Below are 23,458 nucleotides of genomic sequence, written 5' to 3'. Positions count from 1 at the left end.
TATATTAAGCCTTGACTGTTAAATGGAAGAAACATTGTGTGGCGAGAAAATATATCACCCATTTGTTTCACTGGACTAGACTGCTAGAGTCATAGGAACATGCTGTTGCATGAATTGCCACAATCTGGCAGAGGCCCATTATGCACGGAGTGGAAGGTCCGCATTTGGGGTGGAATGACGGCGGCTAAAATCACCAATTATGCACGCTGCAGGCGGCAACCGGGCGCAGAGTCAGCATATGCCGCCAAAAAAGCCACGTTAGCGAGATGCAGAAGAAAGTGGAGCTTCCTGGGACCAGGTTGCAACCAGAAGTGGCTCCGGAATAGCCACATGCATAATCGGATACTCTGGGTTTTGCCGCCATCACATTCCGTCCTGTGCGTAAGCGGTTTGCTTCACTTCTTCCGCCTCCGCATTTTCCATGCCGCCATTTCAGCGGCTGTACATAATAGGCCAGAAAGTTGTAAACCACAAGATCGGACTTCAGATTCATTCTTGGTCAATGGGAGGACTCCAGTATGGAGGATATGAGGACAGTAGCACAGCAAAATTTAAGTCTAATAGCACCCTTAAGATCAACAAAAGTGCTACTGGACTCAAATGTTGTTGTGCTACTTCAGACCAACTTGGCTACCCACTTGAATCTATCTTTATGAGGACAGTAGATGAGTTAGTCTTATGATAAGTCAACTGTAAAGCTTGTGTAACTTTTAAACAACAGGTACAGAGTAAAAAATGTCAGCTGTTCAAAGACAGAAAAGCAATGTAAAACTTTAACAGGAAGACTAAGAAGCAAGGATAATGTACCTAAGTAATGGCATCTTTATAATATTTCAAGCCTGTGAAAAATATCTTCAGCTTCCAGTTTTACTTGATGGGCATAATCAGGATGAAGTAGGCAATTAGGGCCAAATTTATTCACCATTAAGGTATCATTCCTTTACTTACCTCTTATGAGCAAATGATATTCTTGAGCAATGACAAAAAAGAAAATTATTTACTAAAGAAAAATGTGCTAGACAGAAATTTAGAAACCAAGTAGGCTATGCTTGGGTTACTGTCTAGTTTAATAAACATTGGATATATTAAAAGTGTTGTGATCCAGTGTTTTTAAAAAATGGTAACAAAACAATATTCCAGTATTTTGTGAGATAGAGTGTCTAGTTTACTCTGACCACAAGGATACAGACAATCTGAATATGGAATACAATGGAAGCTGTAAGGTGGGCTAGCATTAAGGTGGGTTAAAGCAAATACTTTAAAAGTTTAAAAGGTTGGGGGGCTGTTAGGTGTCATGTATAATGGCAGAGTCTCAGGAGGTAAAAGACCAAAAGAATAATTTGAGCAGATTCTGTAAGAGATGTTATAATCCATTTCTGTGATGCTGTACAAGCAAAACCAAAAGGGCTTGTGTTCCCTGGCCCCAAAGAAACATGTCAAATCTCAACAGGGGCCAGAGCCTTCTCTATCCTGGCCCCCACCTGGTGGAATGAGCTCCCTGAAGAGATCAGAGCCCTCCCTGAACTCCCACAATTCCACAGGGCCTGCAAAAGGGAGCTCCCCCACCAGGCATTTACTTGAGGCCGATCAGCTTAACAACATCCACTGGTTCCCCTTCCCCACAGAAGTATCCATGACCTGAGCCAACCTGATCTCCCTGTAGGGTTCTATTAAAAGTTGTCATTCCTGTTACAGTATTCTTTTGCCAAACCTATAGTAATTACTAGGGAATAAAGCCCATTTATAAAAATGGGCAGAGGTTGGGCATAGTGAGAATGGGCTTCGGAGCGTTTGTTCAAATGGAGGTAGCGGCGCAGGGTGGGCTGGGGGGATGGGGCGAGTCATCGGGAGGCGAAGGACGCGTGCTCGGGTATCCGGGCATGCGTGCAGGAGCATGGGGGCAGGGTGCTTGGGGGGCGGAAGTGCGTTGGGCTCTGCAACCAGGCATGCGCGTGAGTCCGCGCATGCCCGGGTCATTCTAGGGCCGGTGGAGCAGGCGGGCAGAGCAGGGCGGCTGGGGCCAGCGTCGGCGAAATGGGAAGGAAGGGGCCGGGCTGCGGAGGACCAGGAAAGGTGAGCGTGGTGGCGGCGAGGGTGGATCGGCATAGGAAAGGGGTGGTGGGGAAGGCCAGAGACAGGAGCTGGGAGTTATGTCGCGACTGGTTGTTTGGACCTCGTGTCGGGGTGGGAAGGGGTCTGGGTAGTGTGGTGGGGTGATCGGTCGGTGGCAGGGTGGGTAATTGTGTGGTTGGGGGGGGTTCTGGAAATGTCGGAAGCGTTAGCAGGACGGGAAGGGGTCTGGGGAGGGTGAGAGGGTGATCGGATGGTGTGGGCGCGGGTGAGTGTGTGCGCGAAGCATGGGAAGTGGCGGCGGGGTGCGGGGAGGGTGGGGGGGTTAGCGGGCGGCGTGCAGGAGGGTGAGTGTGTGGACAGTTGTTTTAAGGGTGGAATTGGCGGGGACGCGGGAAGGGGGGCTGGTCGGCGGGCTGGTCGGCGGCGGCGAGGTTCTTTCGGCGGGGGCGGGCTGACGCGGCGAGAGGCGCTTCGCGCCTCTCGCTGTGTCAGGCCGCCAGGCAGGGAACCCCCGGCAGCTGCGCTTCACTCCCTGGGTCGCTTCACTCCCTTCGCTCCGCTCCCTTCGCTCCGCTCCGCTCCGCTTCGCTCCGCTCCGCTCCGCTTCGCTCCCTGGGTTGGCGGCCTGACGCGGCGAGAGGCGCTTCGCGCCTCTCGCCGCGTCAGGCCGGGAGGAACTGCGAGCCGCGCGCAGTTGCTGGGGCTGGGAATCGGAGGGACCAATCGGCAGGCGCTTTGCGCCTGCCGATTGGTCCCTCCGATTGTCTGTCGTGAGGAATAATAATCAAGAAGATATCTTCTGTAAAAGCCCTAGCTGCCTTAATCTAGTATCTACTGTCCATTAATCTAGTATGGTATCTTGCTTAAGATAGTACAGCAGACCTTAAGCTTTTTAGGCAAATGTGATCCTTAACCTTAGCTGAAAAGTACTGAGCTTTTAATGACTTTTGGGCATGTTCAGCTCCGAGGAATATATCTGAAATGCAATAAGAGACTCTTATTGACTGTTTATGCACTGGGAATTTCATTGCCCCAGCTCCCGTGAAGGAGCACAAAATGGGGGCGGATGAGGTGCACCAGGCCAAATGCTCCCCCATGTGGGTGCAGGAAGAGGTGGGGCAACCTGCCACAACTAAAACTCCAGCCTGCAGCCTGGCATGAAACCTCCAGTGCATAAACGGTCATTAGCTTTCATTTGAACTGACTTAGGAATGATCAAAGATTTTGAGATCACCAAAATCCTGATAGTAACTGGGGTATTATTTTGGAGTTGAATACCTGGATTGCACCAGAAATATATCTTCCTCCTCATGGGAAGAAGAAATTAAATATCACTCCAGAATCAAGCTAATCTTATTCAATGCAAACTTATGCTGGTGTGATCAGGACTGTTTTCTAAATAGTAGACTTACCTTGTTTTAGCTTCACTTTAGATTTCCTTTAGATGTTGTGAGTCAATTCTAGCCTTCCTGAGAGCCAGTTTGGTGTAGTGTTTAGGAGTGCAGACTTCTAATCTGGCATGGCGTGTTCAGTTCTGCACTCCCCCACATGCAGCCAGCTGGGTGACCTTGGGCTCGCCACAGCACTGATAAAACTGTCCTGACTGAGCAGTGATATCAGGGCTCTCTCAGCCTCACCCACCTCACAGGGTGTCTGTTGTGGGGAGAGGAAAGGGAAGGCAACTGCAAGCCGCTTTGAGCCTCCTTTGGGTAGAGAAAAGCAGCATATAAGAACCAACTTTTCTTCTTTCCTCCCCTCGTTTCCCAGGCTAAAATTTATGATATACCTTCAGCACTTGGACCTACTGTGGCAGCCTCCCATCATGCTTTTCTCATTTGCCTTTTTTCAAATGTGTTTTCCAGAAATTGGTGCCTGCTTGCACCTTGTTTTTATTGTGCCCCTTAATCCTACCATTCTGTGCTCCCTTCCCTCCAAAATGTCCTGAATGTAATTTAAAAAAAATCCCTAGGTTTAAATGTTGCTGTGCAAGATGGCTTTTTTAAAACTTAGGGGGCTTTACGCACGGGGATCTTTGTTGCAAATTGGTCACTGAATGAAAAATCGCCATTTAAAATAGTGGAATTCGTCGTTATGCATACCTGCCTTTGTAGTGGTATCCAGTTGCGTTTTGTAGCGTTTCCCACAGGCTTCCGGTCTCGGCAGAAATCGCTAGAAAGGAAGCGCTATTGCCGAGCTCGTCCCGCCCCTGGCCGTCAAGCAGCCAATGGGCAGCCGTTAGCATGCTCCCAAACAGCCCCTTTCCCTTTAAGAAAGGTTTTTTTTAAAAAACACACACCCATTGTAACGAATCTGTGTAGATTCGTTGCAACGGAGAGACCCATCCAGCTGCCTAATGTGTTTGAGCTGTCGTTTGATTGTATGATCGTGGCCACGCTGCCTCGAGTGAAAAGAAAAAAATCCCCCCTCCCCCCCCTCTCACGGGCCGATTTTCGGCTGAATGACTGTGTTAAATGTGTGTGCTTAGTGACTGAAGGGGAGGGACTGAAGCCGGGGAAGCCTCTGTTTGAGCTGTCATTTGATCGTGGCCACGCTGCCTCGGAGTGGGAAAAAAAAAAACCCTCCCCCCCTCTCACGGGCCGATTTTCGGCTGAATGACTGTGTTAAATGTGTGTGCTTAGTGACTGAAGGGGAGGGACTGAAGCCAGGGAAGCCTCTAAACTGAAAGAGGCTCGCTGGTGCGTTTATCCCCGCTCGCTCGGAGAAAAAAAAATGACGATCGCTTCACCGGAAGTTTGGAGGACAGGCTCAGGAGGAGGGACTTTGAAGAAACCGCAACAATGTTAATGCACAGGTCTTTATCGCTAGTGTTACAGATTGTTTGCAAGAGTGTAGCGCTTTCCGGAGGGTGAATCCACTTTTTGGGATTCCCCTGAAAGCGCTACAACGAAGCGCTTTTTGCTGATCGGTTTCAGGAGTGTTGCAGATTGTCTACGACGTCGTGCGTTAAGGCAAATCAATAGCGTTTCCAATTAGCAACCATTGTGCGATTTTGAAGCCGTGCAAAAAGCCCCTTAGAAACAGCTTTTTAAAAAGGCAGATTTTAGGTGAGGGAGGGAGGGGAATGAAAAGAGGGGGACAGTGATGAGGAAAGGGGTGTGCCCAAATGACTAAAAAGATGGGTACAGTGAAAAATCCAAATCCATGCGTTTCTGCATTTCAGCAGTCCTGATTTAGACCTTGTTAGACCTTGCTTGAAAAGATGAAATTGGATTTTCTGGGGATTCCTTTGCTGTGGGACAAGTGAAAGGGCAATTAGTGTTTGTACTTGAAGAAGTGGATTTCAGTGCAGAAATGGATGAAAAAGTCACCCCTTTAAAAAAAATGCAAATCTGAATGATATCATTAGTGTGGAAACAGTCCAGGAGAGTTTTGAAGCAAAAATAAATCCCTATGTAGCAGAAATTCTTGATGTTCAATATCTGAATTTGCTATAGCCCATCTGGAAAAGCCCCAGGTTGCCACCTTTAGTGAAAACCAAGATTTTTGATTTGTTATAGTTTATTTGTTACTCTTCATCTAGGCAATAATTTTAAAAAGCATTTCTAGAGTTTCTTCAGACCACTCTTGGGGTGGGAGATAAGAATCAAATTATCAGCATGTAGCAGCAAGTGTATTTCTTTTGAAGCTAATCTGGGGGCATGAAACTCTAGAGAAGAAAGACATCATTGAGATATAAATTAAAGAGGAGACAAGCAATCAGACAGCCTTGCCCCACCCCCTATCAATGGTGAAGCCCTTTGAAAGTTGCCCCTTGGCACCACAGCAGATCTGAGCCATAGTATTAGAAGAAGAAGAAGAAGAAGAAGAAGAAGAGTTGGTTCTTATATGCCGCTTTTCCTACCTGAAGGAGGCTCAAAGCGCTTACAGTCGCCTTCCCTGTCCTCTCCCCACAACAGACACCCTGTGAGGTGGATGAGGCTGAGAGTGCCCTGATATCACTGCCCGGTCAGAACAGTTTTATCAGTGCCGTGGCGAGCCCAAGGTCACCCAGCTGGCTGCATGTGGGGGAGTGCAGAATCGAACCCAGCATGCCAGATTAGAAGTCTGCACTCCTAACCACTACACCAAACTGGCTATTAGTGTACAGGGTCTTGATTAGCCATAATAGACTTTTATCAATGGATAAGCCTACCAGTTTCTCCTATAGCTTGCGTTGGCTAACTGAATCAAATACTTCCTTATGGTCCTTAAGGCCTTCCTTAATACTTCCTTAAGGCCACATAAACCTAGCTGTGTATATTTCTGCTAGATGTATATTTCTGCTAGATGAAAAGAATTTAACAGTGATCAGTGTTGGGAAAACCTCTCCTAAAGCCAATTTGTTCCAAGCCCAGGATCTTATTGGTCTCAATCCATTTCAGTCATCTTTGATACAGAAGGGAAGAATATAATTTCTCAACAGATGATAGGAGGCTAATTGGCTGAAAGTTGGCCTGATCAAGCCTATTGCCATTTTTTAAAATGAGAAAGATCACAGGGTGCTTCCAAACTGGGGTAATTTCTCTCATTTGATTTATCCTAGAGAAAGCAGATGCTAGAATTCTTCCCCACCACAAAGGATTTAGTTTGAGAAGGTTAGTCGGGACCTTGCTAGATCTCATTATTCATGTAATGCAGTAGTTTTTATTATCATTGTAACCTGCCTTGAATTTTGTTTTGGAGAAACGTGGGTTTAAAAAAAATAATAACCCATCTTAGTTATGACAGTGATGAGTCTCTCTCATCTAATTTATTAAATGTGTACCTCAGTTTTGTTGATCCTAGTCTACTTAGAACTTGGAGGAAAGGAAGATGATGAAATTGTGATATATATTCAATGATAATTTAGATAAGCCCAGTGTAATACCTGTGAGGGGAAAAGGATGAATAGATCTGGAATGAAATAATCAATAAAGCCAGCCTAGAACTTCAGCAGTAATTAAAATATTCCCTGTAGGAGATAATTGTCTAATTTTTTAAAAAATGAATTGGACAAGCAAACCAGCAAATATTTAACTACAGGTCAATGAATAATGTACTTCCCTTATAAATGTAACAGATCCAGTATTAACTATATGTAATTAAATAAAATTGTGTTACAATCCACAATGAATGATAGGTAGCAAGCTACTACCTACATCAAGAGTAATTAAAGTGATTATGAAGTCTAGATGAGCTGCAATTACTAAAAATATGCAATTTTAAATCTATGGTATAAAATTCTTTAATTTTATATAAAATTCTTTAATTTTATTATACTGATCTTCCATATAAAATTCTTTAATTTTATATGGAAGATCAGTATAATTATTTAAACAAATGGGAAATTACTTTGGCTTGAATGTCCATTATTTCAACAGTAAATCTAAGGAGTGGTCTCCTTTTTCTTTCCTACAGATGATAGTTACAGAAGTACATGGCTATCCAGGTGCTGATATGGTACATACAGTATTGTGTAGGGAGAGATCATGTTGCCAGTGTCGCCAGATGATTATTACAGAGGAGACAACTGGGAATATGCTTCTACAATTGGTATGGCAAAAAATCATGCCTGACCAGATTACTGCAGGAGAACAATGACTCACATACAGCATTGTAGAACCAGTCTGAGCAAGGCAGATTCCAAAGATTTATAGGCTGCCACATGGGGAGAAAAATTACTTTCTGTGACTGTCAGCAGACAGCTGCAACTCTGTAATTTCTGCAGGATTTCACCTTCCTTAGAAACTGTGGGTGTTTCTGCAGTGATTTGAGGCATAATCAAGATAGTAATGTTCATAAAAATATGCTCTTATGGTGAATCTCAATCCACAGATTTTGTAATATGATTCTGGAGGAAAAATGAAATATTAAATAAGGCAATGTCATATTGGGAGGGTAGTACTGAAATTTAATAAATAACAATTCAAGTGTGAGTTGATAGAGCTAGTTAATGGTTATATATTATTGTCATGGATATATGAGTAAAACCACACAGTAACATAGGCACCATGGGAAGCTGAGCTCAAACTAACCAGTAGGAGTTGTACTGCAAAGAATTATCAGTAAAGACACTTGAGAAAAGACAATTGGAAATGTCTGCTAGAGATGACAAAATGATTTAGCCTTTAAAGATAGTTAAGAACCAATGCTGGAAATTCTCTGCACTTTTATAGGCCATTCTGAAGATCTACAATGGAAAAAGCCAGAGATTTCACTGTAACTATATAGACTGTCCTAAGGGAAGGCACTTTCTTAAAACAAGCTCCTGAACAGCTATCATCATCATCATCATCATCATCATCAAACAACAAGAACAACAAGAACAAAAACAAGAACAAGAACAACAAGAACAACAACAATGTTATTTTTCTAACTCGCCCTTCCTAAGAGGCTCAGGGTGGGTAACATCAGTTTATAAACAATCATAAGCAGATAAATCTATCTGTACAAGCACCAATTGATTCAATCACCAGGGGGGTTCTCTTCTTTGGATGATATTTTTCTTTTGATGTTTCCCCTCAATGTTTGAACAGGAGTTCTACCAGAGAGGCTAACCAATCAGATGTTATGGATGTATATTTCTGGCCTCAACCATAGGACTGACAAAATAGCTCTATTTTACAGGCCCTTCAGAACTGATTAAGATCCTGCTGGGCCCTGATCTCAGCATTCTACTAGGCCAGGGCCAGGGCCAAGTTGAGGCCCCAGGACAAGGAAACCTGAGCAAGTTTTGGTCTGCCAACCATAATGTTCTTTGGGGAACATAATGGGAGAGGCAGTCCTACAGATACACTGGTCCCAGACTGTTTAGTGCTTTGAGGATAACACCAAAACCTTGAATCTGATCTGATCTCCAATTTGGAGCCAATGCAGTTAGGCAAGTACCAGTATTATATCTGCCTTCCACTTGGTTCCTACAAAAACCTGTGCTGCTATATTTTGAACCATTTGGAGTCTCTGGGTTAGTCTCAAGGGAAATTCTGAATAGAGCATGTAACAGAAGTTTAGAGTGGAAGACCTTTGCATGGATCACCCTGTCTAGATTGGATGCCAAAAGGTAGGGTGCTAGTTATCTGGTGTAGATGTAAAAATGCCATGGGATGGCATTCTCAATATGGACCTCCATTGATAAGGAGGAGTCCAGGATCACACCCATGTGCTTAGAGGAAGTCACAGATGTCAGCTGGACCCCATTCAGAGCTGGAACCCTCACCATCTACATCATGGCATGCTAGCCCAGCCAGAGGATCTCAGTTTCAGCCAACCCCACGAGCCACTCAACTATGGCCGCTAAGCAGCTGGTCTGTGAGTGTTGATGGATGGCCATCCATTAACATAAACAGCTGAGTGTTGGTAGCAACCCTGCCTGAAACTCTGGATCAGCTGAACAAAGGGGTGCATATAGATGTTAAATAACATCAGAGAGAGTAATATTTTCTGTGAGACCCCACAGTTTAGAGCCTGACACTGGGAGATGCTCCCCCTATTGTCACCATTTGTCCCCAACCATGGAGAAAAGATGGCAGCTATTGAAAGGCCATGCCTCATATCCCCATGCCAGCTAAGTGATGGCCCAGAAGCCCATGATCAACTGTCGAACACTGCCATCAGATCTAACAAAAACAACAGCACCAACTTGTTTAAATCCAGCTTTCTCCAGAGATCATCTGTCAGGACAACCAGGGCTATTTCTTCCCTACGTGCAGGCCTTTAAAAGTAGTAACCGGCACTTTGAACTAGGCCATCTAGCAAATAGCAGTGCTGATGCAGCACTGGAGTTATATGCTCTGAGCAATTGATTCCAGAGACCAACCTTGTGCCACATTTTGCACCAAATAGAGCTTCTGAGACATCTTTAAAATCAGTTCCATATACAGCATGTCACAGTAACCTTATCTGAATGTTGCAGTACTATGGATTGGCATAGCTAGAACAGCAGAGTCTAAATAAGAGCCCTGTGTAACTGAAAGAAAGTACACCTAAGCAACAGTGGTATTTTGGTTTATTAATTAATAAAGGTGGACCAAAAGCACCCCCCCTCAAGTTCTTAACTTGATCTACCATGGAAAACTTAACCCCATATAATCCCATATATGGTTGGGATATTTCACAAGCATCCTAAGGCAACTATTTATGGATGTGTGTGTCCCAAAACAGCTACTCAAACCAGCTTGCCAAAGCACCAAGTGGGAAGTTGAAAAGCACTTGCCCTGTTGATAGCACCCTGGGGTAAGAGTGGCCCATGGCATGAGGACCATATCTGGAAATGGGTAGGGTGCAGAAGGATGCTCTCTTGAGAGTTTGGAGGAAGGTGCCAGGGAGTGTGGGGAAGGGCTAAAAGAGAGGCAGAAGGATTGGTTGGGGAGGAATGAGGCTTGGAGATGCCCAGTGAAGTTGGGATAAGTGGAGCTGACCCTCCCATTCTGAGTTCTTGCCAAAAGACCTCCCCTTCTTACTCCCACAATGTCAAGAGTGGCATTCCTCTGAGTGGAGGCAGTCCTGGACCCAACGCAAGGGTACAACTTTTTGTTTGAAGTCTAGTGCTCTCCTGTGTGGTGGGGTTGTGATAGAGGGTCACATGCCTTTTTCAGAGTACAGTCAAATTATGGCAGGAATACAATTCTGATCTTGGAGTCCTGGTGAGAAGACAAGTAGTATAGATAATAGGGCAACCCAGTAGACAGAATAAGCTGTGCTAATGGCTGGATGGGGTCTGGGAACTGCACTGAACTCTGACCTGCCCCCATTGGCAAAGCTGCCTCCTTGGAGCCGGCTGGGACTCACTCTCGGGGCAGTCGCAATGAGACATGAGTATAAATGAGGCCAAGAAGAGTCATCCATTCTCTGATGGGCCCAGCAGCAGCCAGGGCTATAATTTAGTGATTTAATAGTTGGAAGTGTACCTCATGCTAAAAATAAATGAGACTTTTCAAAGGTAGAACTAATCACATGAGTTGGACACATAATTATAAGAGACTACAGGAGATGAAATTCATATCAGGGACTCCATGCTCATAAAATTCCTGCTGGAACCTCCTAAAGTCACCTTGTAAAGGTCTATTAGAAACTGGCAATTTCTTGATATAAGAAGATTTAAGAAAACTTTATATGGTGGAGAAGATTATTATGGTAGTAAGAAAGACGAAATCTTAACTAGAATAATGCAAGAAGTAAGAACTGAAAGAATAGTTCACTATCTTCAATTCACTGTTGATGAAATGAAAACTATTTAGTATCAAAGGAGATCAGGGATGAGTGAATGTTACAGTTTTAATTATATCTGTTAACTTTTCTGTCAGCAGTACATAGATTAGTTTTGTAGATTAGTTTATATATACAACATTTATATGTGTGCTGAATAACATTTGTAAGCATAATATATGTACATAAGATTTATTGTGCACAAATAAAATTGCTGTCTTTTATGCAAAAAAAGCAGTTCAGTGAAAAACAGTTGTGTAAAAACAGAATCAGAAGTTCAATTACTGTAAAGGAGACACAAAATCGAAATAGAGATTTGGGAGTCAAAACAGATAGTGTTGTGACAAGTATTTAAGGAATAAAAATATTGCTAAGAACCAATACTAGACAAGATATTCTAACTATGGCGTTATGTGTACACAGAGAGAAAATGTTGCTGATGCACAGTGTGTAGTTGTTCTAGGAAAGGTATGGTATAATCCTAAACAGGGTTATATATTTGTAAAACCATTTATTTTAATGGACATAGAAGAGTGTAATGCTTCAGAATGCAATGTTGGTACCTAAATTCATTATTTGGCTTGAAATACAAGAAACAACTCATAGAGAACATTAATACTACAGCACAACTCTGAATCTTCCACCCATCAGCTTCAGTGGATGACACTGGGTACCAGTATTATGAGATAAGCCGTGCGCTCTGTCATTGCCATGCATAATTTTATAAACCTAATGTCTCCCCTTATCTGCCTTTTTTCTTAGGGTAAAAAGCTCTAAACATTTTAATGGATCCTCATAGGCAGCTGCTCTAGCATCCTGATCATTTTGGTTGCTCTTTCTATACCAAACTGATCAGGAGGCTAGAGCAGCTGCCTTATGAGGATCATTTGAATTGTTTAGGTCAGTTTAGCCTAAAAAATGTAAAGAGAAACATACTGGAGGTTTATAAAATTACACATGGTACAGAGGGAATGGACAGGAGCCAGCTTGGTATAGTGATAAACAGCTTATAATCTAGTGAGCCAGGTTTGATTTCATGGTCCTTCATGTGCAACCAGCTGGGTGACCTTGGGCTCATCACAGTACTGATAAAGCTGTTCTGACCAAACGGTAATATCAGGGCTCTCTCAGCCCCACCTACCTCACAGGGTGTGTGTTACGTGGAGATGAAAGGGAAGGTGATTGCCGCTTTGAGACTCCTTCAGGTAGAGAAAAGCGGTATATAAGGAACAACAGAAGTAGCATGTCTCTTTAAATCAGTTCCTGGGGAGTGCAGACAGGGTTCTGCTGCCACAGTCTTTCTGTTTGTGGGCTTCCTAGAGGTAGCTGGTTGGCCACGATATGAACAAACTGCTGTACTAGATGGGCCTCTGATCTCATTCAACATTGTTCTTTTTTATGTTCTTATGTTCAAATCCAATTTTCATTGTTCTCATATGTTTTTTGAATTACCATACAGCACAGGCACTATAGCTACCTGCATATTTTCTTCTTACTAAACAAAAATGGTTTGTCCTTGTTCTCTGTGTTATTGTTGTAATATTGTTTTAATAGGAAAGAAACTTCCACTAATAAAACATAAGTGATAAAAAAATTCAATCAGTGCTACATACACTGTGACCTCAAATAAAATGTAGATCAAATAAAGATAATTGAGTTCATGTAGGTCTTGAGACATATAAAGTCTGTGAGTTGCTCAGTGCTTTAATGTTAATTAAATTATTAACTCATTAGAGAAGCCTGACACATAAAAAGGATCATTACTGCACACATACTTATATAGTCCATCAAAACATAGCAAACACTTTCTAAAATTGTCTCTCCAATCACTTAGCTTCATATTATCTTAACATTTTACAGGGCAGTTGAAAATATAGAACAAGAAGGAAACAAAGCAGAATTGTCATTTTAGCAGTTCTTCTCCATAGATTCTTTGGGTAATTAATACAACATCTGCTTCTTGTAGTTACATTTTACTTTTTCCTTATATTTTATTGAGGTGGGAGAACACCCCATTTTACACCTTGATTTTATTTGCAAAGGTCCTGGTCAAAACTGTAGGACATGCTGCTATAAGACGTGGGTGAGAAGTATATTTACAGTATTACCAACTCCCTCGAGGGGTTCCACAAGGCATAATACTCTTTATCATCTTCATTTGCATATTCTGGCTGCATGGGTAAAATACTTAGGGCCATTTCGCACGGGGATCTTTGTTGCAAATTGTTTGCGGAATGAAAAATCGCCATTTAAAATAGTGGAATTCGTCGTTTTGCACACCTGGCTTTGTAGTGGAATCAGTTGCGTTTTTTAGCGTTTCCCACAGGCTTCCGGTCTCGGCAGAAATCGCTAGAAAGGAAGCGCTATTGCCAAGCTCGTCCCGCCCCTGGCCGTCAAGCAGCCAATGGGCAGCCGTTAGCATGCTCCCAAACAGCCGCTTTCCCTTTAAGGAAGGTTTTTAAAAAAAAAAACAGACCCATAGCAACGAATCTGTGTAGATTCGTTGCTACGGAGAGACCCATCCAGCTGCCTATTGTGAGCTATCGTTTGATTGTATGATCGTTTGCACGCTGCCTCGAGTGATAAAAAAAAATTCCCCCCCCCCTTCTCACGGGCTCGATTTTCGGCTGAATTTATGTGTGAAAAATAAAGGGACTTTATTTCAGCAAACGGGCTTTTAAGTGGTTTGTGCTTAGTGACTAAAGGTGAAGGACTGAAGCCAGGGAAGCCTCTAAACAGAAAGAGGCTCGCCGGTGCGTTTATCCCCGCTCGCTCCGAGAAAAAAAAATGGCGATCGCTTCGCCGGAAGTTTGGAGGAGAGATCCAGGGGGAGGGACTTTGAAGAACCAGCTACAATGGTAACGCACAGGTCTTTAGCGCTAGTGTTGCAGATTGGTTGCAGGAGTGTATCGCTATCCGGAGGGTGAATCCAGTTTTCTGGATTCCCCTGAAAGCGCCACAACGAAGCGCTTATTGCTGATCGGTTTCAGGATTGTTGCAGATTGTTGACGACGTCGTGCGTTATGGCAAATTAGTAGCGTTTTCAATCGGCAACCATTGTGCTATTTTTAAGCCGTGGGAAATGCCCCTTAATGTAAGTAACTGGAATTTCTATTGAAGTATCCATTTTCTCTAAGAGTGTTGATGTCTTTACTCTTGATATGAGCTGTAATTCCTGAGATCCCAAGTTCCTGCATGGAGGCTGGCATCCCTAATGATCTTGCCTTCTGGCTCTGGGATTCAGAGGTCTAGTGCCTCTGAATGTGGAGGTTCTCCTTAGTCATCATAGCTAGTAGTCATCCTCCGTGAGTCAAGCCCCTTTTAAATGGGGCTTCTGTTTATTCCTGTGGCCACTGAGAAGTGGCAAACAAACAAAGAAACATCTAAATAAAATCTGGCAGCAAATTACACATTTCAATCATTCTCAGGGACCATTTCTGAATTAGGAGACATACTTTGTTTTAGCCTCACTATGGATTTCCTTTCGATGATGAGTCAACTCTCTTCCTTATGCATTTGGGCTTTCCTCCTCTCATGTCTTAGGCTGAAATTCGTGATATACTTTCCACACTGAGTTTGACAGAGGCAGCCTACTTTGCTCCTTTCCCCCTTTCAATTTTTTTTTTTTTGCAAAATGGTGCCGGTTTGCATCTTTGTTTTTGCTGCGCTTCTTAATCCCACAATTTTGCATCCTTGATCACCTCCTCCCTTCACCCACAGTGTCCTGAATGTTTTTTTTTAAAGCTCTGGGTTATCTGTAAACTGCGTTTCTCAGTATAAATAAAAGGCTAAGGGGTGTGGGGGTGGGCTCAATCTGGAATGGGGGGGCAACAATTAGCCCCTTGGTCCCGGACTGACAAGTGGAGGGGCCAATCAGAAGGTGCAAAACGCCTTCCAATTGGCCCTTCCACTTGTCAGTCCGGGGCCAATCCGGAGGCATGTGCAGCCAGGGGCCAGGGGCCAAGGGGCCAATCTGATTGGGCCCTCACCAGGACAGACCAGAGTTCCATCCAGTCAGAAGGTGCAAAGCACCTCCCGACCTGCCCACCTAGCCCAGCCAGGGCAATCTGGAGACATGGCTGCCAGTCTGCTCCCGACCACCGCAGGGAGAGGAGGTCAGTAGGGCTGACAAGGGGGATGAGAACAGAGGCTTGGACAGGCTGTGCCAGCCCTTTTCACCCCAAGACTGTCCTAACTGTCAAGTTAAACTGTAAATTGCCTCAGAACCCTGACAGAGCTGGCAGGAGGCTGGTGAGTGCGCTCCCTCCCCCTCCCTTTAGGCCTGCTGAGAAGCAGCCTCTGACAGGCCCTGACTGAGGGGAGGGAGGCATTTCCAAGAGCAATGCAGGGGAGTCTGAGGGCATGGGGGAGGGCATTCCTTTTAAGGGGGGGAGTGTTCCCCTTCTGCCAAACAGTTGGCTGACAGGGAGGCCACAGAAAAGCTCCTTCTCACTTAAAATACTGTTGTGGCCAGCCATGCTGCTGGAGGGAAGAAATAGTCAAGCAACTCTCTGCATATTTGAGACCTACCACACAGGGCTGTTGTGCAGGTGAAACTGGAAGCTGTTGCAGAGGGTCATTTGCCTCCTGTTTCATCTGCACAACAACCGTGTGCAGTAGGCCTCAAGTGATTCAACTCCACAACAACCTGCGTGGGAGACCTTAAATGTTTCTTCTCCTCATCCGTGTCCAAACTTCATAGGAGCCCTTTCTGCTTGGGCAGCTGATATTTATACTCTGCAGATGAGCTGTAATTCCAGGAGCTCTCCAGGCCCCAGCTGGAGGTTGGCTACCCCTAGGTTGGAGATATTCCTAGAGGTTTGGAGGAGGGCCTTAAAATCGTACAATGCCTCAGAGTCCGGCCTCCAAAGTAGCCATTTTTGCCTGCAGAGCTGATCATTATAATCTAGAGATGAGCAGCAATCTAGAGAGGATGGTAGAGGCTCACAGACTGTGGTTGGGGTAGAGTGGTTGTGGGTGTGTCCCTCCTGGGTTATGGGCTTTGGCCAGCCCTTACCAGCAACTGTTTGTATTTTGGGGTGCAGAGAGACAGACAGACAGACCAATATCAATACTGTGTCCGGAAAGTTCAGGAAGATCTAAATAAAGAATATTTACAGACTGAAACTGTAAATAGTGAACAAGTAAATGGCTGGAGAGACATGGGAACTAAAGTGACTTTTTTCAAGCTTGGCTTGGTAAATAAAAACTCCTATGAACTCAAAGACATAAGTGGCCCAGAATTTCAAGTGCATTTAGCTTTACAGGAAAGTAGACAGTGAGACTTTGGTGAAAACTAAGTGTTCAACCTTTATTACGTAACGACTTGGCCTTGCAGACAACAACAGGGACCGCAGTTGCCAGCAGTAGGTCTAAGGTTTCAGAAGGGCAGCCATGCAACCAAGTGGATTCTGGGGCCATGTGCATTCCCTTTGAAGGAGTGCATGAGAGGGAGGAGAGCTTTCTTCTTCTTCTAAGGAGCAGCTGTGAAAGAAGCATTTGGCCACAGAACATTTTATCAACAGTAAAAAAATGGAGACAGAAGAAGCAGGGTAGACACCTGTGTACTGTGACTACTCCACGTGTATTAGGGCAGTGGGACAAGAAGGGAAATAATGCTGAATGGAGAATTGGGAGGAATTGGTTGCCATGTAATTTCCCCCTAAGAAGAGTCTCCAGTCTGATTTCCCCTTCACTTATCTCAATACATGGCTCTGGAAAGCTCATCTGTAACCGCTATGCAGCAATTCCCAAGGGTCAGTCCTCTCCCATACTCAGTGAACATTCCACACCACAGGTTCTTGACACCCATATCTCCACACCCGTGTTCTTATTTGTTACCACGCCACCACAGCCTCCCACACAACACACATTCAACCCCATGCCCTTACAGACTGGACAACTCCTCCCCTTCCTCTTCCAACTGCCAAGCTCTTGCACCCGTTGTAATCTTGGGCTTTGCCTCTAGTAAGGTTATAATGCTGCTGTGCAAGAGTACTTCTTTAAAAACTTAGAAACAGCATTGTAATGCAATCACCTCTATTTTTCAGAATGAAGGGAGGGAAGGGGATGAAAGGAGGGGGAGGGAAGATGGTAACAAGGAAAAGGGCATGCTCAAGCATGTGGGAAAAGTGAGGGTCCAATTTTTTTGCTTTTTGAAGAAAGGATCTCTGAAATATTGGGAGCTAATAGCCATATTGATACTTTAAGTGTGATTTGCTTGATGAAAATTCTACCATTAGGAAGGTATAAAGATTATTGTTTTTCATTTTATAAAGAGTGCCACTGAAGAAGATGTGAACATTGAGGGCCATTCCGCACCAGGATCTATGTTGCAAATTGGTTGCGGAAAGAAAAAACGCCATTTTAAATAGTGGAATTCATCGTTATGCATACCTGCCTTTGTAGTGGAATCGGCAAAAATCGCTAGCCTGGAAACAATATTGCTGAGCTTTGTCTTGCCCCTGGCTGTCAATCAAACAAGCAGCCAATGGGCGGCCGTTATCATGCTCCCGAAAAGCCCCTTTCCCTTTAAGGCAGGTTTTAAAAAAAACACGTTGCAACAAATCTGCGTTGATTCGTTGCAATGGAGAGACCCATCTAGCTAGCAGGTGGTGTTTGAGCAGCCATTTCATTGTTGCCACACTCCCCTGAGTGAAAAAAAAATACCCCCCCCCGCACGGGTGCAATTTTCAGCCGAAAATAAAGGGAAAAATAAAGGGAAAATAAACCAGAAAATGGGGCTGTGTGGTGCTTGGTGCTTGGTGACTTAAAACAGCTCTGGGGAGGGACTGCAGCCAGGGAAGCCTCGCTGGGTAAACGAAGGCTCGCCGGTGCGTTGATCTCCGCTCGCTCCGAGAAAAAAAAATGGCGATCGCTTCGCTGGAAGATCAGAAAAGAGAGCCAGGGGGAGGGACTTTGCAGAAACCGCAACAATGGTAACACAGAGAACTTTCCCGCTAGTGTTGCAGAATGGTTGCAAGAGTGTAGCGCTTTCCGGAGGGTGAATCCACTTTTTGGGATTTCCCTGAAAGCGCTACAACGAAGCGCTTTTTGAGAATCGGTTTCAGGAGTGTGGCAGATTGTCAACGACGTTGTGCATAACTGCAAATTAGTAGCGATTTCAATTTGCCACACTCCTGCTACAAAGAATCTCTGTGGAATGGCCCTGAAAATCCAGAACCTCATTTTAGCAGTTGTACTGCTTTTGATATTTTGTTTGAATACTTATATTCTACATATCTACATAATAAAACAAGAAAGAGTCTTGGAATGTGAAGTTTGAACATATATTGACTTTGCCATATCCTTGAACCTTTTTTTTCAGTCTTCACTCTCCGGGTGGGGCCTGGACTTTCCCCAGAAGTAAGCATCAACTATAGTGATCAGTTTCTCTGGAGAAAATTGTAGCTTCCGAGATGCAGTCATATCACATCTTTACTGAGTCCCCTTGCTAAATTCTGACCTCCTCAGGCACCACTTCCAACTCTTCCAGAATTTCCCAAGCCAGAACTGGCAACCATAGGCTCAGCAGGTGTCTGACTATGGCCCTAAATGGCTATTGTGGAAGGCAATGAAGTTGCAAGCTAGCAAGAACTACTTCATCAGGGATAGAATGATTTCAAATGACATAAAAGTGACCAAGAGCACTGCCCACATTTAGAGAGGATGTTAGCCAATATATGTTAGCCAATAAATAATGACCCAAATCAAAGTGCAAGCTGACTGTAATATGTATTTTTTCATCCTTACAGTAACTTTGCAGAATGGTATACCTTAGCAACAATATGCATTTCTGTCTTTTCAGAAAATTACTCCCAAGTTCCTATAGAATATATCATTTCCTTATAATGAAATACTGGCAGAAACAAGCTGATACCTTTGAACATTCATTTTGTCCATTAAGTACTAGTAAGGCTTGTCTGTCTATAGCTGACTGCTTACGAGGCAGCTTACGTGAGAAAAAACTATTTTCTGCCTTTGCATTACAGCATGAGATTTTTATTTTTATTTTTTACAAAGACAGTCTGTGCCCTTTTGTTGCTTTGAAAGCAAAATGTTTCAGATGGCGACTTGGAACTAGTCTTGAAACACCCTATCAAAGGTCCCATGTTCTGAAAACAGTGCCATCAGTGTAACAACTGGAAATACATCATGATTTGACTATGCAGATGTTACTATACTTTACAGTTCCCCACTGCTGCAAACTAGCCATTCTCTTCAAGAAGTGAGAACATGGGAGGGGGCAAGGAAAGGGGGAACAAAACTCTGTAGAAAGAATAGCTGTAGCCATAAATGTGATGAATGGCTTGCTTGAAACTACATTAAATAGCAGCAATATCAGTTCCAAGATGAGATCTGCAACATTCTTATTGCCAGGCTGTGTGGCTGGATGATTCACTGTGTGCTCACTTTTCATGGTCATCTTTTAATGGTATGTCCCGTGTCACTAGTCATTTGCACTCATACTGTGGAAGAGTCATGTGCTGCTGCCTACCATTCCATCACACTTTTCTCATTTGCCAGAGTGTTATTAAGGGATGGGAAAGAAAATTAGGAATAAGATAGGTTGTGCTTTCCATTTCTTCCATTAACATAGGATTTATTCTCAGCCTTTTTTCTAGCATGGAATTTGGGTTTCTCTGGTGCTTTTGCCAATTAACTTATTTTTCTCTGGTCTCCTACACAATTTAATGTATTATATCACAGCTATCTATAGACAGAAGCTTACGTTTAAGCCTGGCAAACCAGATGTGTCATCTTGGAGGTATGACTTCTTAAAAAATCACTGAAAAGTTCAAATGTTTTAACAGTTCTGATTTTATTGGCTTTCAGAATCAATTTTCTACTCTTCAGATTGTTCATGCGGATCCAGTTAGAGACAGACCTTGTTCATATATTACAGTGAATGCACATTATATCCTACCTGGGACCAATACCTGGATAAATGTGTGGTATGTATAACATGTTCAGCTGCACATGTGTTGATTGCTTTAGGATGCTTAGGGCTAATCCTGCGTTGAGCAGGGGGCTGGACTAGATGGCCTGTATGGCCCCTTCCAACTCTATGATTCTATGATTCTATGATTGTAACATGAAAATTGTGCAATGCCCATATAAAGAGAAATCATGTGTAAATTATATATGGACTGTATGTGAAGTCCCTTTAACTTATAAACAGTCTACAGGGCTAGTAGTCATGTTCCAATGAGACATAGTCATAATTAACATCACATGAATTAGGACTGGTTCATATCACTTGCACACAGTTGTACAATATGTTGCCATTTATCAGAACTCAGAATGTTAAAATTCCATAAATCAGCTAGTGATGATGATGATAATAATCACTTTGCTTATCTTATATTTGAGAAACAGCTTCCTGGGCAGAGACTGTCCAGGACCAGTCCAGGCTGTCCGGACTTTACTTCCTGTCCTGGGAGGCCATTGGCTGGCCCCACTCAGGCCTGCCCCCCACAAACCCAGCAATGTCATTTACCTTCATTTCATTGTTGGATGTCACCGGAGATGGAGGTGGGCTTCTGAAAGCCTCCCAGGGACAGCAGGCAAAGACACCTTCCTGCCCCAGCCCAGCCCAGCCCAGCCCCTCACACTTAAAATATAGATAGCCACTTCACAGAAATGCTGATTTTATTAACTTAGGCAGATTTTATTAACCTAGGCAGCAACAAAGATGATCTGGGGCCAAGGGACCAAGCTCTATGAAGACAGGTTGAGGGACTTGGGAATGTTCAGCCTGGAGAAAAGGAGGTTGAGAGGGGACATGATAGCCCTCTTTAAGTATTTGAAAGGTTGTCATTTGTAGGAGGGCAGGATGCTGTTTCCGTTGGCTGCCGAGGAGAGGACACGCAGTAATGGGTTTAAACTACAAGTACAACAATATAGGCTAGATATCAGGAAAAAAATGTTCACAGTCAGAGTAGTTCAGCAGTGGAATAGGCTGCCTAAGAAGGTGGTGAGCTCCCCCTCACTGGCAGTCTTCAAGCAAAGGTTGGATACACACTTTTCTTGGATGCTTTAGGATGCTTAAGGCTGATCCTGCGTTGAACAGGAGTTTGGACTAGATGGCCTGTATGGCCCCTTCCAACTCTATGATTCTATGATTCTATGATTCTATGATTGTGAGTAGGTGGGCAGGAAGTATTTGTCTCTTGTAACCCTTCCTTGCATACCTAGGAAATTGCTGCTTGCACTGTGGAATGGTAGGTGAATTCTCTCCAGGCCAGGCTGAATTCTGGAGATTTTTGGTTTGTGAGGCATGAAATTGGGTTCACTGTGGTTGGACAGGTAGTTGTGAGTTCCTGCATTGTGCAGGAGGCTGGACTAGAGGGCCCTGGAGGTCTTTTCCAACTGTATGTATGTATGTATGTATGTATGTATGTATGTATGTATGTATGTATGTATGTATGTATGTATACACGCACAATGTATACTTCGTTCCCTTACTGACTCTCCTCATGTAACAAGAAGACTGCCTTTAAAGAAGAGCTGATAGAAGAGCTGTTTTTTGTACCCCATTTTACTACCCAAAAGTCTGGAAGCAGCTTTCAATTCCCTACCCTTCCTCTCCCCACAAGAGACACCCTGTGAGGTAGGTGAGGTTGAGAGAGCTCTGCAAGAAATGCCCTCCCATGGTCTCAGGGTTGCTGTCACTGCTATAGGTATCAGTGTTGCATTATTATTATTTGTAGATTCAAGTTTTAATATTTAAATATGGAAAGCTTCATTATTTAGAATATTGTGATTCGGAGCTGAAATCACCAGTTAATCATGCTGGTGATTATGGAGTACCATTCTCATATATATTGTAAGTCATCACTTACAGTTTTTCTCCTATTTAACATTTGACCTAGGTGATTTATTTTATTGCTTAAGCTGCCCTTAGACCCATATTTTCACTTATAGAAATAGGCCAAACAAAGTCACTAGGGGCTGCAAAATCCTGAAAGGACTTGATTAACTGCTGGAATTATATTTAAAGCTTTTAAAATAAAATTCCTCTCATGGATTTTCTCGATTCAGCCAATAATTATATCATGATAATTCTGATTTTTGGTATTGTTGAAAATTACACAGTAAATCAGCAGGGCTATTTCAGCTATTATAGGGCTGCATGGATATAATTTGATTTCTAACTACCACTTAAAAAAAAAAGCACAGCTTCTTAGAAAACTACTTGGGCTTTAGTGTATTTCAGAAGCTTGGTGCATTGTGAAAAACTGATATTTATTAAAATATTCCCATCCCTCCTAATCCAGAAGAGGATCAAGGTAGTTCACATACTATGATGGCTCCCATCCACTTCCCTCCCTGAGAGGCCAGATTTTCCCTCTGTTTTTCTTTCCCTTTTTGGCTTAGCAGCCATAGTGGTCTGCTTGGTTCTTTCAGGAAAATATCAGAAAAATATCATACTGAGACAGAGTGGGACAGCCAGAGTTTTTCAGGAAAGAATGTATAAGATGAAAAAGCATCCGTGACTTACCGGCAGCCGCCGGTTGATGCAGCAGGCGGCGGGTGGCAGGAAGACGCAGCCGGCGTCGGCCCGCATGCCCCAGAAGGCTGCGAGGGCGAGGGGGCGCGTGAACACGGCGGGGCGGAGCTAGGCGCCTTAAAAGGAGCCTCGTGTCAAGGAGCCGCCATTCCGCCGCCGAGCGCCGCCCGAGACAGCTTCCCTCCCTTCCCCCCCTATGTTGCAAGTTTTGGTTTTGGTTGTTGTTACTGCTATTTTTCGTCACAGTGGCGGGAATGGGCACAAGAGAGACCATTGGTTCAGGGCCCCAGACTGCGAACTTTGGCCCTGAGGGTAGGGGGACCCAATAAGTGCCCGGCTCAACAACGGGTGCGGCCTGCCCAGCTGGGCAGGTCAGGGGCCCGGAGCCAGGCAGGTGAGATGGCTGAATGAGATGGGCGTCCGTCATCCATCTTTGCCTGCTTCCCTGCGGGGACTCTGGGGGCAAGGAGCTGCCCTCCTGGCTGGGAAGCGACAGGTCCAGGGGCCCCCAGAGCAAGTATTGAGCAGCTGGATGGCTGAGGGGTTTTCGGTCTTCTCATACCCATCGGGCCAACCCTCTGGCTGGGAGGAATGTTGGGTTCAATAAAAGCTGTGGCCTTGTTAATGCCAGAACTTGTGTTGCATCATCAGTAGCCCACATGCTGCCCTGCTAATCAATTTGTTTCACAT

The sequence above is a fragment of the Paroedura picta genome, chromosome 5 (genome assembly GCF_049243985.1).
Source record: "Paroedura picta isolate Pp20150507F chromosome 5, Ppicta_v3.0, whole genome shotgun sequence".
NCBI lineage: Eukaryota > Metazoa > Chordata > Lepidosauria > Squamata > Gekkonidae > Paroedura > Paroedura picta.
Note: the sequence above shows the minus strand (reverse complement) of the source record.